Genomic DNA, 18,782 nt, shown 5'->3' with positions numbered 1-18,782 from the left:
ATTTTATTCTATTTTTTGATGATTATTTTAGAATGATGACTATAATGTATCTAAAAGAGAAGTCACAAGCTTTTCAAAAGTTTAAGTAGTACCTAGCAAGAGTAGAAAAGGAAAATAGAAAGAAGTTGAAGTGTTTGAGGTCAAATAGAGGTGGTGAATTCATCTCTAATGAATTCAATGAATTATGCACTAAAAGAGTAATCAAAAGACAAGTATCAACCCCTGGTACACCTTAGTAGAATGGTATAGCCGAAAGAAGGAACAGATCCATCATGAATTGTGCAAGAACTTTGATGATAGAAAAGAATGTTGCAATAAAATACTGGAAGGAAGAAATCAGTACTACAGTGCATACCTTGAATAGAGTACAACTAAAGAAAGACTCAAATCAAACTCCTTATGAACTATGATATGGCTAAAAACCTAATGTACAAGTTACTTGAAAGTATCTGGTAGCAAATGTTATATTCTAAAAGAGACTAGGAAAGTTAAATTTGATGTCAAATATGATGAAGGTATATTCATAGGATACTCAAGCAGAAGTAAAGCATATAAATGTTTGAATTTATCCACTCATAAGATCATACAAAGTGCACATGTGAGAATTGATGAGTTTGCATAAAAGAGTGAATAAGAGAGCAGCAAAGAACCTAAGGATTATAGAAGGTTTATTTACTTTGAACCTGATACATTGCCAAATTTAATTGGAAGTCAAGAGACTTCACCTCCTGAGTCCCCAAAATCTCCAAAAGCACTCGAGTTGCAACCAATGCAACTTGTGTCACAGTATGAAGGAATCAAATCCCAATCAAAGGCTACTGAGTTACAGCCAAAGATAACCAAGTCTGGAGGACCTGAATCATAGACAGTGGGACTCGAGCTTGATATAGAAGATCATGATGAGGCTAGTGGAAGAAGTTCTTAATCCAAATTACCTATGTTAGCAATATATGTTAGAAGGCACCATGCACCTGATCAGATCATTGGATACAAGTTAGATGGTATAATGACAAGAAACAAATTGAAAGGTACATGTTTTCTTACTAAATTTGAACCTAGATCAGTTAAAGATGCTTTGGATAATGAAAATTGGATTTAAGCTATGAATGAAGAGATAGAATAGATAGAGAGAAATAAGAATTGGACTCATGTTCCTAGACCCAAGGATAAAAATGTCACTAGCACAAAGTGGGTTTTTAGAAATAAGTTGAATGAAGATGGAAAAGTTTCAAGAAACAAAGTAAGGTTAGTATGCAAAGGTTATTCTCAAGAAGAAGGTATTGATTATGGTGAAACTTTTTCTCTTATTGCAAAATTAGAAGGTCTTGGAACTCTACTTGCTTATGTTGCACATAGAGGATTTAAAGTTTATCAAATGGATGTGAAATCTGCAATCTTGAATGGAATTCTTGAAGAGGAAGTTTACATAGAACAACCTAAAGGTTTCATAGATCCTACCAAAAATGATATGGTTTGTAAATTGCACAAAGCAGTGTATGGTCTCAAGAAAGCTCCCAGAGCTTGGTATGAAATACTTCATGACTATTTGATAAACATTGGTTTTCAAAGAACAAATGATAACAATAGCCTGTATATCAAAGAAGGACCAGACAAAATGATTATATTGGCAAAAATCTTTATGGATGACACATTGTTTACTGGAAATGATGCCTTATCCAAAGCCTTTTCAGAAGAGATGAGTAAAGAATTTGAGATGTCCATTTTAAAGAGATAAAATTCTTTTCTCAAATTCTTTGTTGGATTACAAATTCAATATAAGAAAGATGGTATCTACATTACTCAATCTAAATATATCTAGGAGAAACTAAAGAAGTTTGGAATGGAAGATTCAAGACCAATTGGAACACCTATGTCTACTAGACATAAGCTTTCCAAAAATGAAAAAAGATGATTCCAAGGAGGTAGATCAAACCACATTTGGATTGAAAAAAACAATGTGTAGTGCATACAAGACCTAATATTGCATTAGCAATTGGTATGGTGGCAAGATTCTCAGCAAATCTTAAAGAAAAACATATGATGGAAATCAAGAGAATCATGAGGTATCTAAAGGGTACTAAAGAATATGGATTATGGTACAAAAAAGGAGGCAATCTAGATTTGAAAGCCTTCACAGATGCTGATTGGGCAGGAAGTGTTGATGGCAAGAAGAGCACCAGTGGTGGAGCATTCTTTCTTGGTAAAAGACTAGTGTCTTGGACAAGTAAGAAGCAAAATTGTATTTCTCAGTCTACAATAAAGGCAGAGTATTTAGCAATAGTAGTTAATTGCTCTAATGTTGTTTGGTTCAAGAAATTGTTGGTAGGTATGAAGGTAGAGATCAATGATCTAGTGGTTATCTTTTGTGATAACACTAGTGCAATTAATATATCAAAGAATCTTGTGATGCATACCAAGATCAAACACATTGCAATAAAATATCATTTTCTAAGAGAATCAGTGCTAGTTAAAGAGATAAGATTGAAATATGTGAATACTAAAGAACAAATTGTAGACATATTCGCTAAGTCATTGCCTAAGGATGCATTTTTGTAGCTAAGAGGTAATGTTACCCATTTTTGCGCCCCCCGCCAAAATTTCAAATTTGTATGCCCAACCTGTCCAATGGCTAGTTCCCAGCTTTTATATTATTTTAATGGCCCAAAAATATTAAAAATGAATGAAAAACCTTATGTTATTTCCTTATTTCCTAAATTTCCTTCCGCCAGCCTGCAACCTTATGCATCATCAGATCTCAGAGGATTAACGGTCGACGCATCCCCGCATTTTCAAGATGCGAGATGTTTAAAAAATGCAAGAATGCCCCTTTCTGACGCATGGACAGCATGACATCACGTGGGGTCTTTGTCAGGTTTCAACAGCAAGTTTCAGCATTGGAGGGCGCTATGGCGCTATTGGGAAATTGGTTCTTCTCACCATTAGCGACATAGTGCCCAGCCGGTAAAAGAATAGACGGTGAGTCCCCCCTTGTTTCCTTGTGTTTCTCCGACACCAAATTTTGATAAGTCCCCGGAGGGCGCTATGGCACTATCAAAAAATCCATGCCCCTCGCTATTAGCGGCATAGCGCTCAGTCAAAAAATGATACGGCGAAAACATCAAGCGATTGTGGGTCCTACTTCCCTTAGCGAGCCGCAAACGTAGATTTTTCAGACAGGTGGGTACGTGGCCTATCCTCATTGGTTGGTACACTAACAGGTCATAACCATCTTACTCGTTGCCAAATTTAAGGAACATCAATGGTGGGCATTATGTCACTATGGGAAGTTGCACGATATATACCCATAGCGACATAACGCCTTGGTGACGCATGTCCTAGGTGACATCACGACGGATGGTTACAAAGGTTTCAAAGTGCATGTTTCAATCACTGTCAGATCTTTGAGGATCGAGGGTTGGTGCTTCCCCGCATTATCAAGATGCAAAGACTTTAAATAATGTGGGGAAGCAGTTTGGCGACACCTATCTCAGTTGACATCATAGGCCCACCCTTCCCAAAGTAACATTATGGCTCATCCTATGTGGCAGATTGTCAGGTGAGTCAGTGTACGATAGGGAGCATCTCATTGGTTAGTTCAGCTAACTTGGCTTATAGTTCTACAGATCTCTGAGCACCATTTGATGTAGGCTGATCTACAGTTCCTCGCTTCCCCACATTTTCCAAATGCACAATCTTTAAATAATGCGAGAAAGTGGGTGGAGGGCACATGTCCCAGATGATGTCATTTTCCCACCCTCCTCATAAGAAGATGTTGGATAAGCCCTCACCGTCTGATGTAATCTGATCCACGATTGGCATTATGTCACTATGGAAAGTTTCATGTTATTTTGCCATAGCGACGTAACGCTTTGCTGCCACGTGTCTCTACGGGACTAGTGTCTCTGTGAATCACCAGGTATAGTACGATTACTGAGTCAGAAGCCAAGTGGTTCATGGGCCCAAAAGTTTTAAGGGCATAGTGCAATATTATGGCGAGTCCTCACGATCATCAGATCAGTTCAAATCTACGGTGGGCACTATCTTGCTATGGGAAAGTGCTCTGAGGATATCTATAGCTACATAGCGCCTAGATGACACATGTCTTTGCGAGCCCAGTCAGGGTTGACAGTTAAGGGCTAGCAGTTATGTTGTAGGCCATCGCGGTCAGGGTTTAAGAGGTTGGCGTAGTTAGTAAAGAAAGGGGGCAGTCAACTCAGAAAGATCCCGCAAGGTGGCAAAAAGAAAGAGGTTCATTGGCCCACGTGGCTCCTCCTGCTTACGGGTCTCATTTGACTTGCTGACTATGTTGACTCCCAGTCCAAAAATAGGGGAAATCAAGAGTTTTACATGAATCTAATCTTCATGATCGACTCTAGCTACCAGAAGTGAATACGAAACATACAGGAACACTCTAGAACCCCAACCTATCTATCTACCTGGTCAGAGCAATTTAATGGTGTCATTTCTATCCTCTCAAGGCACTTTTTTGCAACAAAGATCAGATTTTCTTTAGATCCCCATGATTGTTCCCTACAGGACTTAATAGCAGGTGGTTGCGAGATAGTTTTGGAGGGAAAATCTCAGTTATGCCTACACTATAAAGGCAAATTTTGTAGATTTTGTTAAGGTCGATCCTTCTCTGACTTTTCTTTGCTATTGCTTTGCAATTTTAGTGTAAAATCCCCTGTGCCTCTGAACTATATGATTTCTGCCTTATCTCCTTCAGCCATTGGTATGAAAGTGCAAGAATTCTTTACCTCTTACTGGTGTTTTATAGAGATCTATAATCTACATGACTATATCTCCCTGGCCTATGAATGATAATATAAGTGAATATCTCTTCCTTGTGTCATTCATCTTGGTTTTCTAATCTGCATGTGATTATTAGATCAAAGCAAGTCTGAATGTGTATATCCTTAGTTTCATTATGGTTCAATAGTGCATATATGGGTAGAGATTGGTCTGAACACTCTATTTTGGTGCATCACCTCTTTAGATTAGATTAGGTAGATTTGCTTTCATGCTCTCCTTCTCCCTTTTCCTCTCCAAGAGTAGTTAGGTGCATCCTGATAGTAAGAGGAAGTCGGCCTTCTCCGAAGACTCAACCTCATAGTTCAAGTCCCACAGCTTGGAGGTTGTTTCCATGTTTCACTAGGTTGTCCTCATGCATAGGCTTTGGACAACGGTGCAAACCTAAGTGACAACAGGTAAGTCAGGGGTTATTCCCCTATCTAAAGCTCACTAAATAAATTTTAGTTATGCATCAACTAGAGCATGTTGAAGATCAATCAAGTTGATGTAGTATTGAAAGGATAGATTGCATATGAATCAGAACATGAGGTACATTGATATTCACATAATATTATCTTTGGCATGAGATGTCAAAGAGAGAGAGTTTTTCTATCATATTCATAGAAATTTTACAAAGGGAGAGTTCTGTGATGAGGGAGAATTTGCAAAGATGTCAAAGAAGAAGAACTTGGTCTGATATCAAAGAGTTTGAGTTTGCTATCAGAAGAAGATGTTGAAGACAGAGTTTACTAACTGAGGGAGAAACTGAAGGCAAAGGGAGTTCATACTGATAGAGAAAGTTCTCTTAGATGAGAATCAGAATAAAACTAAGGATATTTTCCTGACTATTATTTTTCTCTAAATTTCATTGTATTATGACATGTTGTATTGTCATCAATGTCAAAGAGGGAGATTGTTGAAAATAATTGGTTAATTGTGCATTGTCTTTGATGTTACGCAAAATGTCATATCTTTGTCAATCAGTGTATGCCAAGCTCACTTGGGTGATGAAGACAGTTTCCTATGTCTGCAAAGCATTCCAGTGTCTACCAAGTTCAGAAGACAGTGTCAACCAGGTTCACTCAAGCGACAAAGAGGAGTTCACAAAAGTTGAATGTTAACCAAGCCCACTCAATTAATGAAGAAAAATTTGGATGGAACTAGTATTAGCCAAGCTCATTCAATTGTTAGTCTTAGATAGGTTTTGACAATTGAGTGTGAACACACTTAAGCAATTCTTAATATGATGATGAGTATAATACAGAAATTGAGCTACAATAGGTGTCGAGTGATCTTCAGGTGCCGAGAAAAGTTCAAGTGTTGAGTGATAAGTAATGCCGAGTCACTATAGGTGTCGAGTAGAGTATAGATGTCGAGTGAAATAGAATTGCTATAAGAGCTGAGTGAGATAGAATTTCTATATGTCTCGAGCATCAGCAAATAGTAAGTGTCAAGTAACACAGAATCAACATATGAGTTTGTGCCTTTACAAACTCAGATGTAAACTATTTTTGAAGCTGACTCAGGATGAATCTCAAAGGATCTTGAAGATAAGATCTAATCTTTTGCATTACCTATGTAAACAGCATGTAGCCAATAAGAAAAATGGAGAAGGGATGCAACCAATAGGAAAAGTGCAAGAATTGAGCAGGAAATGAAGAGTAAATTTTTATTGTAGATTGATATCTAACCCTAAGTCCTTGAAATCTTTAAAAGGAGGAAGAAACCCCATTATATGTGCATTTTTGAGAGAAGTGCATGGGTGAATTATAGAAAAGTACAAAGAGGTCTAAAGACTTAGAAAAGAGTAGAGAAGCATTGCATAATCCAGTTGATCAAGAATAGAGTATCAGAGTTTTGAAGAGTGACATATCAAATCAAGCAAGGATTAGAGCAGTTAGAGCTAAATGAGGATCTAGAATCAGCAATTAAGGATTGCAAGTCATCAGATCAAGACATTCTACCATACTTTCTAACCATTGTATTGTGAGAATGGAAATCCTATGTTGATATGTTGGCTTAGCAACTATATTGGTTTAGCAGCCATATTGTAGATCCTTGACAGGATTGTAAATACTTTAATAGGGTGGCATTCCAAGTGAATGTTTGTAATTCCTTTAACCAAGTCACTTTTAGTAGGGTGTAAAGTCTTTAACAGGATAGGCCTTTCATAGGGTAGACCATTGGAAGTGGTCAAATTCTGTAACCTTGAATAGTTACATATTGTTGCAGTGATACTTTGTGGGTGTCATCCCCACCCCACTTTTACCTTCTCATTTTGGAAGGTTTTTGGGTTACCAAATTTTGTGTTATATGTTTCATGCATGACTTTACTTGTATGTTTATTATATGAATTAGATGCATGAGAATATTTTCAATTAAAAGGATTTGAAAAGGTTAAAGTTAGTTACTTCTGATTCACACCCCCCCCCCCCCCAGAAGTAAACCTTCCCACTTGTAAATTCCAACATCAGTTACCAAAGTAAGTTTGTGAAGGTGTAATGTTAACCAAGTTCACTTGGTTAACACAGGAAAATAATTTATGAGTTAGTGTCTATCGAGTAGGGTTGGCTAACGAAGGATTTTCTTGTTTTGGCATATTGATTTTAATGGAGTTGTTTGTTGATTCTAGCCAACTGAGGAGATGAATATTAATTATTCTAAGTTGTATTCAAGATGACTTGAAAATAGATAAGGTATAAGTATAAGGTTAAGTTGAGGATTGAATGTGTGCAAGTGTATGGAAGAATAGAAGGTGCTTAAAGGAAGCAAATCAGCAGGATAAGTAGAATATCCTTGTGGAGCTACAAAGATACATTCAGTTAGAAAGGATCAAGTCTACAAGCCAAAATTGAGATCTATAATCAACAATTCAATTGCTTTAGAAATTAGGTCATCTCATTGTTACTCTCAAACCATTGTAGCAGTGATCTAAATCTTTCAATGGAGTTGGCTTAATAGCTATTTGTAGATCCTCTAACAAGGTGGCATTTCTAGATTGAAGTGTCTAAAGACCTCTAAGAAGGCCACTCCTAACAAGGTGATTAAATCCTCTAATAGTGAAACACCTAACAGTGTGTTTTGTAACTTTTAACAAGGTTGGCTCCTAACAGGGGTCACTTCAAAAGAGTGAAAATCAGTAACTAGTTGCAATTGGTGGTTTTCCCCAAATTGGGTCTATATGTTAAATCTTGGTGTCACTTGTGTTTATGTTATTTCCTTTATGTGTATGTAACTAAGTTAAGTAAGTTTAATAAGTGATAATATCTTAAGATTTGCATAGTTACAATTGTTATTCAAGTTGTTACCAAGTTATAGCATATTATCAGTATTAACCGAGTGCCTATGAGTTTGTCAAGCAACAATATTTTTAGTGAAGTTTATATTCTGTGTTGACATCTAAGGGATCTAGGATTTCTTTTAGTAGTAATTGATTCACCCCTCCCCTCTTAGTCACTCCTCTTATATTTCCAACAAAAGGGTTATGTGATTGGGGGATGGATGTGTAGTTGGGTCAATGTTGTTTATCACCATATAGTTTGAGACAACTTTATGTACCCAAATAGGAAGATTTGGGTAGTTTTCCTTTTTTGGAATGTCACAACAAGGGGTTTGGTGGCTAAGAATTGTTGGTAATCATTCTTGGCCTATGTTTTGTATATCATCTTATGTGGCCTTGTGTTCTCCAAGTGACATTTCTACAAATGTTCTTTGCTAACAGTGTGTCATTAGTAGCCTTCTCTTGTAATTCTTGCACATTAGTGTGAGCCATTGTTCTCATGAGAACTCTTTGGTTATAGCTTTGTTAGGAGCAATTGCCTTATTTCAATTTGGTTGATTAATCAATAAAAAATAAGACAAATAAAATAACATTTTAATATTATATAGATTGCATATAAAGTAAATAAAAAATATGTTGATGTTAAACCATAAATTACAAACACTTTAGTTAGTGCCCCATATTTGCTAGATTTTGTGAAAATATTTGTATCTTATCCATATCCTAATTTAACCCACCTTCTTTTATGTTATTTTTATTATGACAACTATCTATATTACAAACTGGCATATATTATAACCATAATTCAAATATTAATCAAAATTATGAACAACTTGCCTTACATAAATCGATAAATATATTGTACATAACATAAAATTTAGCTTTGAATTTGGAATACCTCAACTTGAGAAAATTACTTTAAATATTTTATTTGAAATCTTGTGTAACCTATACTTAATAAAAGTAAGAGGGAAAAATTATTTGAATCACAAATAAATTCCTTTCCCTATATAAAAAAATTCAAATCATCATTTTTAATAGAAATGTGTTTTGTACAAATACAATATATAATTATGAGTAAATCAAAATTATTTTTATTTTACTATTATTAGGGTAACATTTATTTCTATACTTAAGCTGCTAGAGGAGAATTTAGAAAATAGTAAGTGGAAGACCCCATAGGGCCCTCCGTCAATTTGTTAATAGAAGATTGCTATGAGTTGGAAACTCCCAAAGTCCTATATGTATGACACCTAAAAGTCCCTAGCAAGGAGGAACACTAAATGGAAACCTCTCACTCATCCCAACTTGAAACTCAACTGTGATGTTGCTTTGAGAAATGGATGTGTTGTAGGAAGGGCTATTGTGAGGGACTAGATTGGTCAACAATTGATGGATTATGTAGGCAATTTGGGTAACATTTCAAACAATGTGGCAGAAGCCATGGTGCTCTTTTGGAGATCAAAGCTAGTTGTCAGCTTAGGATGGAAAAGTTGTAATATTCCTTGCCCAAACTGACTAATTTTAGCTCAAGGAATATTGTCAAACACTTGTATTGTTGTCTTTCAATGCTAAGAAATTTAGAATGTTTGCAAATGATATTACAATGCCTCTTACAATGAACTAATATGTGAGTGCAATTATTTTGATATTTTCAATGCATATACATGGAAACTAGATATGGAATGCAAACCTATAGCCAATTGAAATTTTGACAAACAATTGATATACAACTATTATGCTAATCATATATGCTATTAGATGGACATTTCATCAAACAAATGGTATGAAACATGTATCTTCTTTATTGAATTCATTCTCATGTACAATGTTGCTATGAGTTTGCCAAGACACATGGGCTTACAATAATGACTACAGTAATGCCAAAGTATGATTCTGAATTATCATAGCAAAATCATATGCCCAAAAATAACAATTCTAACTACTAATAGTTGCAAGAGGAACCTAATGATAGTGATGCCCAAGAATGGAGATGAATCAAGCATAAGTATTGTAGCGCGACATCGTTCTTGCATACTGTAGCAACCAACAATAAATGTATTCTCCAATTTAAGCACAAATAGAACTCCTAAATTGAAGCTCTCCTAAATACCAAATTCAGTGGATATTTCACCACTTCAAATGGTTGCAACACTGAAGAGTTAACATTCTCCAATGGCTAACTAAAATTAGAAACCTTAGTTTCTTCTTCCAAGTTCTTATCAAATGCAATTCATAATAATCGGATGATTAACAATGAAGCTCTCATGTCTATTTATTCTTTTCTTTCACCCTTCTAGAAGGAAATAAAATATTATTTAATTGCATTCTCTAGAAGCTTCCCCCTTTCCAATACAATAATTAATTGTATTTCTAGAAAATGCACTCTCTAGAAGCTTCTCCCTGGCAATACAATAATTAATTGTGCTTCTAGAAAATTAAATTAATTAAATATAAAGTCACCTTTTAATTTTAATTTTTTAATGAATTTATAAGAAATTAATTCAATCAATTTCTCCTTATTTCTTCACTTAGCCTTTGGAGAATGTAAAGGCTAAGAACTCCACCGAGTTGCTAAAAAGATGAGGATATTACAGTCTGCCCTCCCTGAAATTGCTTGTCCACAAGCAGCTTCAAGTCTAGATGATACAAAATTTCCTCATTCTCTGATGTCGCATCCTCTACTAACAGGTCCTTCCATTTCACCAAATACTCCCTTATAGTACAATGCCTCAAGTTTCTTTCCCTAAAATCAATGATAGCCTCTAGTACCAATACCAATTTTCCCTCATCATTGAAGGTTGGAAGCACTATAGAACGAACAATATGATGTCCTAGTGCCTTCTAGAGGCATGACACATGAAAAATGTTGTGAACCTTGCTCTCTGTTGACAAATCTAACTCATAAGCCACCTCTCCCACTTTCTTGATAATCCTAAATGGACCATAGTATCACGGCTTAAGTTTCTCAGAACCACTCTTCTTGAGAGTGGATCGACGGTAAGGCTGCAACATAAGATACATCATATCTCCAACCTCAAAAGTCTAGTTAGTCCTCTTCTGATGTGCATACTACTTCTATTGATTATGTGCCTTGGTTATATTATCCTTGAGAGTCTTAACAATGTCTTGACTTTCCTGTAACAAATCACCTAAACTGGAAACTCTACTATCACTCAAAAATAGATCCATAAAATTGGGTGCCTCATACCCATATAGGGCCATAAAGGGTGACATCTAAATAAACATGTGATAAGTGGTATTGTAGCAATACTCATAGAGATAAATCCACTTTATCCATGCATTTTGTTGCCCTGCTATATAATTTCTGAAATATCCCTCCACCCATTTATTCACTATCTCCGTCTAACCATCTATCTGAGGGTGGTAGCTAGTACTCAAAGTGAGATTTATAACACACAGCCTGAATAGCTCCTGCCAAAAGTGACTCTTAAACCTATTGTCTCTGTCACTCACAATGCTCTAAGGTAAGCCATGTAATCTGAATATCTCCTTGAAGAACAACTCTGCCACCTGTGTAGCAGTGTATGTAGCAGTGATTGGCAAGAAGTGTGCAAACTTTGTAAGTCGATCCACAACTACATATATGTAGTCCCTACCTTGGGCTCTAGGCAGTCTTGTGATGAAGTATATAGATAAACACTCCCACTTCCTATCAAGAATCAAAAGTGGCTGAAGTAAACCAGCTGGATAGGAGTGTTCTTGCTTATTCTGCTAGCAGGTGGGTCACTCCCTAACATATTGAAGTACTTTTGCTTTGAGCCCTTTCCATGTAAAGTGCTCTATAATCTGTCGGTATGTCTCATAGAAAATAGGATGTCCTATCATAGATTAATCGTGAAAAGATTTCAGAATCATCCTCATAACTATTGAGCCTAGGACCAAAAATATTTGCCCTTTGTAAATGATGAACTCATTCAAAAGGGTGTATCTGATGTCCTCAATAGTTCCATCTATAAATCCAGCTGTCTAGGCATCCTTTACATACTCTACAAGAATAAAGTGTCTCCAATCCTCCAATATATCAGTCAATAAGCTCAAATGGGGCCTACGTGATAAAGCATCAGCAACTACATTCTATGTGCCCTTAAAATATGTAATATCAAAGTCATAGGATTGTAACTTGCTCACCCATTTCAATTGCTTATCATTGAGATCTTGCTGCCCCAAAAAGTGTTTTAGGCTATTATGGTCGGTTTTGATACAAAATTTTCTACCTACCAAATATTCCTAAATTTAGCCAAAGCATGCATAATGGCTAACATCTCCTTATCATTTATGTTGAAGCTCCACTCTAGCCCTCTTAATTTCCTACTCTCATAGGGTGCTTCTCCTACATAAGCACTGCTCCAATGCCCTCTCCGGAAGCATCATAGTGTAGATCAAAAGGTTTGTTGAAATCTGGTAATGCTAACACTAGATAGGAAGTGATCAACTCCTTAAATTTCTCAAAGCACTCCTGTGCCTTAGGAGTCCACAAGAAAGCTCCCTTTCTCATCAAATCTGTCAAGGGTGCTAAATGCCTAGAATATCCATCCACAAAACTCCTGTAAAAACCACATAATCCAAGAAAGCCTCTTAATTGTGTAAGGTTTACCAGTGAAGGCCACTCCACAATAGCATGAATCTTTTTAGGATACATGCGTACACCTTCTGCACTGATGGCATGACCCAAATACAACTCTGTCATACCCAAATCACATTTAACTCCTTTGCATACAAGGACTCTCTACCCAATATATCCAACACCATGTCAAGGTGAATGAAGTGCTCCTCCCAAGATCTATTGTACACCAAGATATCATCGAAGAAGACAAGTATAAATTTCCTCAACTGAGGATGGAAAACCCTATTCATTATTGCCTGAAAAGTAGCAGGTGTGTTAGTTAGCCCAAATGGCATAACTAGGAACTCAAAATGGCCACAATGACATCTAAAGGTTGTCTTATTGATGTCTTGCTCTCTAACTCTAATCTAGTGATAACCTGATCTCAAATCTATCTTTGAGAAGAAGCAAGCTCCATGAAGCTCGTCTATCAACTCATCGATCTTGGGAATGGGGTACCTGTTTTTAATTGTCTTCTTATTAAGCACCCTATAATCAATGCACATCCTCAATGTCTCATCCTTCTTCTTTACCAACACCACTAAAGAAGTGAAAGGGGACTTACTTGGTCTAATGTGGCCCATAGCAAGTAACTCCTTTATGGTTTTTTCAATTTCATCCTTCAACCTCTTCAGATGCTTGTAAGGTGTAATAATGATGGACTTAGCCCCCTCCTCTAACTCAATGATATGCTCAACACCCATGTTTGGTGGTCTACCTGGTGGAATGTCACTGAACACCTTAGAGTGTTCAACTCTAAGCTCCTGAATATCAAGAGGATATTCAATTTTCTACTGTCCCTCCTGTGATGGCATTAACATGCACTCTACTGCCCATTCTACCTAGTCATGTCAAATCAATCTAGTTATCTTCCAAAAAGAGACCATTCTAAAATCACTGTCCCTAATTGCCTGAAGAATTTGTGTCTTCCCATTCACTTTAAACCTCATCTCCATCTCCTTGAGATTAAGAGTGAACTCACCAATATCATGCAACCAACTCATCCCAAGGACTATATCTGTATCTCCCATAGGTACAACAAAGAAATCTACCTTAAAGGCATAATTATTAACTTCCAAAGGGAGTCCAATGATCTTACAATCATAATTGAGGACATAACCATCAGCTACACTCACTCTAATTCCCTCAAACTTCTCTATTTGTATGCCATGCTTCTCTACTAACCTAGCATCAATGAAATTATGAGTGGCACTGGTATCAACCAAAGTTATAACTCGTTGTCTAGCAAGTACTCCTTTCATTTAAAATGATCCTTCCTACTTAATACTAGTGAGACGAGCTTCCTTAAGTTGCTTATTTCCTTCCCCATCTGTGGACTCTATTTTAGACAAGTTTTCAACCTTGTCTTCCTTTTTTTCACCATCTATTTCCTTTATATCAAATTACTGGTATGAATTATCTAATTTTGATTCTTCATAGTATGCCCACATAATTATTTTAGCTTTGCCCTTTGGTCTAAGAGGACAGTCATGGTTTGCATCATAGGGTCCCTTACAGTAGAAACTTAATTTTTTCTTCCTCAAATCATTTAATGTTTCCCTGTCAAAAGGTACTAGAGTTTTATCTTTAGAATCATTTTTAAAATCAGTTATCCTTACTAGAAGATGCTCCTTTGGACTGAAATTTATTTATTGGGACTGCATGTTTCATACTTCTTGCCTTTTTCATAGCTTCCTGTAAAGAAATGGGATCAAATGCCTTTATCCAACTTCCCAGTGGTTTGGCTAGGCCCTCAATGAAAAGAACTATCAATCTACACTTTGAAATGTTTGGGACCATGACTACCAATTGCTGAAATTCACCAATGAAATACTCCAAGTTGCATGTTTGTTTCAGCTGTGCTAATTCCTAGAAGTAAACCTCTAGATATTTCTTGCCAAATCTTTCAACCAACCTATCCACAAAGTCCTGGTACTCTATCACCTAATTATGTTGAAGTGTTACCATACCACGGTACCACCAATCATGTGCTACTCCCTCCAAATATAAAGTGGTTTATTTGATAGCTTCATTCTTTGTCATTGGCCTCAGTGCCAAGAATATGTCAAGCTTATGACAAGCTTGAGCTGTCATCTTACCACTCCCATCAAATGTAGGCATAGTAAGCTTGTTTGTAGTCCTCTTCAGCTCACTATTTTGACCCCTAGGCCTCCTATCCTATCTGATTAACCTGTAATGTTCTCTCCTCTGATTTACAAAGCATTCAAAGGTCATCCTCTCCTGAACCTACAGTGCCAATAATTCTCATTCATCATTTGCAGCCATAAGGATATTTGCAAATGTCTCATCCTCAACTTCGTCTATTGGTTCCTATATTGGTTCCTCTCTAACAAAAGTAGAACATGTGGGTCTGTCTATTGTTTTGGAAAGAGTTCTATGACTTCTAGATTATCCTATTGCACTCCTATTATCCCTTTGTTCCAAATTCCATCTATCTTGTGGGTTCATGTGCCCAACCATGGTGGTGAGTGCCTGCAAAGCCTGAGCCATTCGCTTTTGTCCTATAACCATTGCTCTAAAAAATTCCCTTGTTTCTTGATCCTTATTCCTATTGTCACTTGGTGGGCTATGCTCTTACCTATCACTTGTGGTGTCTTGTTGCTTGATAAAATCTTGTTCCCTATCAAACAAACCTTGCCTAATAGTGAAACATCTATGAGAGCCAACCCCAAGTGGCTTGTGATTGCTAAACCCTTAGGATGGTAGGATTTAGCTCTGATACCAATGTAATATCCCTTGCCCAAACTAATTGATTTTAGCTCAAGGAATATTATCAAACACTTGTATTGTTTCCTTTTAGTGCTAAGAAATTTAGAATGTTCACAAATGATATTACAATGCCTCTTACAATGAACTAATATGCAAGTGTAGTTCTTTTGATATTTTCAATGCATATACATGGAAATTAGATATGGAATGCATACCTACAACCAACTGATATTTTGACAAACAATTAACATATAACTATTATGTTGATCATATATGCTATTAGATGGAAATTTCATCAAACAAATGGTATGCAACATGTATCTTCTTTATTGAATTCATTCTCGTGTACAATGTTTCTATGAGTTTGCCAAGACAAGTGGGCTTATAATAATGACTACAGTAATGCCAAAATCTGATTCTAAATTATCACAGCAAAAGCATCTGCTGAAAAATTACAATGCTAACTACTAATAGCTGCAAGAGGAAACTGATAATAATGATGCTTGAGAATGGAGATGAATCAAGCATAAGTATTGTAGCGCGTCATCGTTCTTGCATACTATAGCAGCCAACAATAAATGTATTCTCCAATTTAAGCACAAATAGAACTCCTAAATTGAAGCTCTCCTAAATACCAAATTCAATGGATATTTTAGCACCTCAAATGATTGCAACACTGAAGAGTTGGCATTCTCTAATGGCTGCCTGAAATTAGAAACTTTAGTTTCTTCTCCCAAGTTTTTATCAAATGCAATTCACAATAATCTAATGATTAATAATGAAGCTCTGACCTCTATTTATTATTTTCCTTCACCCTTCTAGAAGGAAATAAAATATTATTTAATTGCATTCTCTAGAAGCTTCCCCCTTTCCAATATAATAATTAATTGTATTTCTAGAAAATGCACTCTCTAGAAGCTTCTTCTTGGCAATACAATAATTAATTGTGCTTCTAGAAAATTAAACTAATTAAATATAAAGTCACCTTTTAATTTTAATTTTTTTTAATGACTTTATAAGAAATTAAGTTAATCAATTTCTCCTTATTTCTTCACTTAGCCTTTGGAGATTGTAAAGGCTAAGAACTCCACTAAGTTGCTAAAAAGATGGGGACATTATAAAAGTCAAGATTGAAGGAAACTCTAAGGTGATTGTGGATATAGTGAAAGGTGGTGTGGACTTGAGTTGGTCAATATATGGCATTATGGAAGATATTTGGAACCTCCTTGCCAAGTTGGAAAGCTGTAATTTACAACACATCTATAGGGAAGGTAATATTGTGGCTGATTCTATAGCAAGTTTAGGGTTGTATGTCCAAGGTTAAGGTGTTGGCGGCAGATGAACACTCTCCCATAGAGGTTCAAGCCCTTATTGAAAAGGAATAAATTATCATACAAAGGGAATAATGAACAACTTTAGAATGGATTTTTATTATTGGCTAATTTGGGCAGTGCTTATTTTTAAGTGGGACATGGACTTGAATTCAAATTTAAACTACAAGAAGATTGTTTGGAGTAATCTAAATAATGAACGGTGAATTGGAACTCGTGTTATGTTGTCATTACAAGAATAAATGGGTGGATGATGAAAGGGATTATTTGTGATTTTGTTAGAAAAATATATGAATTTGATATTTATTACCTTTTCATTATTATTTTAGCTTGGATTAATAAACACAATCTTTAGAGGCCTACAAGTCATTTGATTGATTGTATGGAAAGTAGTACACACGTGTTAAACTTATGGCGAAGGGACTTATTTTTTATTAAAAATCTTTGCTATAATTATAGAAGCTTTGATCATTTTTTTAACTGCATTATTGAGCATTCTATGAACATTTTTTTTCTAAGGAAGAGAGGAAAGAGTAAGACCATTACCAAGATTGTCAATCTAGAGATTTTGATGAATTCTGATCAGGACTCTGAAATGGGTGCCGATATGGTGCAAATTGAACCATCCAGGATTGAAGATTATGTAAGAAAACATTGTACTTGGATGACTCTATATGAGAGGGGCCTGGTTCCTTTCTTGGAGGCCATGGTAGGTCATGACAATAATTTTTCATCTTAGTTTGTCAAATCTTGGACATATAGAAGGATCACTATTCATGACATCTCCTTTCATGTGAATGAGGAAATTTTTGCTATGATAACTAGATTATCTATGGAAGGAAGAAAGTTACGAAGGTAACCGATGAGACGAACCGGAACATATTTTCCAAAAAAGACAAAGAGCCTATGCAGTTAGAGGTGGGTTTAGTCATGAAGAACTCCCAAAGCCCTGGGATGAGGTATGTCTTGTGCTTATGAAGTACCTTATTCTGGAAGGTATTTGTTGTCTATTACTTTTACCATTTCCCACTTTTGAACCATTTTAGGCATCATGATGAGTTCTTTATTCTATTTTTCCTTTTACATGATCTTGAAACCACTATGTTAGAGGTTAGGGATAGAAGGAAGAAAGGCAAAAGTTCCACTATTCTGCACCAAGGTCTTATCCTCTATCTCTATAACTTTCATTTGGCCCTATGTCCTCCTTGTTGTGTTGCCCTAGTTAATAGTCAAGGCCCACAAAATTCTACTAGAACCGGTGGTGGGGGTTGTTCTGCGGCCCCCACTCCTTAGCCTTCCCCTTCTTCTACCTCTTCTCTAGTAATTCCAAAAAATACAAAAAGATTTCAAATGGGTCCCAGACTATGAAAAAACCTAAACTAGAAAATTTTGTGGAACTTGACCTTGTTGATATAGAAGAAGAGAATGATGGTGGTCGTAGAAGGCCGGGTAGACTGGTCAAAAGTAGGGCTAGATAGAAACCAAAGGCTTATAGAAATTTGGATGGTAACAAGGAGTTGGGGTTAGAAGCTAGTGAGAAGGAGGTGAGTGAGAATATGAGAATGGGGAAGGATGAAGAGGACACTAAGGTGAGGACAAAAGAAAATACCTCTGACTTAGAGGATGATAAAATCAAGAAAAGGAAGAAGGTTAGCTAGGTCACCACCCATGTGCTTGCCAGTTTCACTATGAACACTATTGACTTCATCTCCATTTGTATCCCTTATCCCTATATTGTTGAAGATACCTCGTTGATGATGGCTACCTCCCCTATGAGGATGGAGAAACAAGATAAGGATATGTTTTCTATTAACCCTAATGTGGTTTAGGTTCAGGACGAGGAGATTCCTAAAGAAAAATGTGATGGATGCCAAGAGCTATCCAGTTTGATTGGGCACACTAAACACAAGATGGAGGCCCTAGATGAGAGTTTTAGAACTCTCTCCAAGTTTTCTTTGAAGGTGACCCATGTTGCTACTCCTACTCTCCAGTTGTTGCACAAGGAGAGTGAAGATGAAGGTCT

This window comes from Cupressus sempervirens, chromosome 9 (genome assembly GCF_028749045.1).
Source record: "Cupressus sempervirens isolate cs-2001-9-10 chromosome 9, ASM2874904v1, whole genome shotgun sequence".
Classification (NCBI taxonomy): Eukaryota; Viridiplantae; Streptophyta; class Pinopsida; order Cupressales; family Cupressaceae; genus Cupressus; species Cupressus sempervirens.
Note: the sequence above shows the minus strand (reverse complement) of the source record.